This window comes from Haplochromis burtoni, unplaced genomic scaffold (genome assembly GCF_018398535.1).
Source record: "Haplochromis burtoni strain Fernald_Lab_line unplaced genomic scaffold, NCSU_Asbu1 Contig_427, whole genome shotgun sequence".
Classification (NCBI taxonomy): Eukaryota; Metazoa; Chordata; class Actinopteri; order Cichliformes; family Cichlidae; genus Haplochromis; species Haplochromis burtoni.
The window spans coordinates 346668-346923 of NW_024582788.1; positions in this window are offsets into that span (position 1 = coordinate 346668).

The window sequence follows — 256 nt, forward strand, 5'->3', positions numbered from 1 at the left end:
ATAGACAATGATAACTTCTTACCAAAGTAACCAATAAAATGGGCTCTCCTGGAGCTTCAAAATGGCGATGGTGAAGCGTTGTAGCACAACTACAAAGAAACATAACCCCATTTTCTTTAAACTGTATTCACCTCACAATGAACACAATTAAGGATTGATATAGGAACATATCAACATCTACAGCATACATATGACTTACAATCTTTACATGCATCGTCATAGGAAGCTAACAAACTCTAACATACAGTTTAATCCT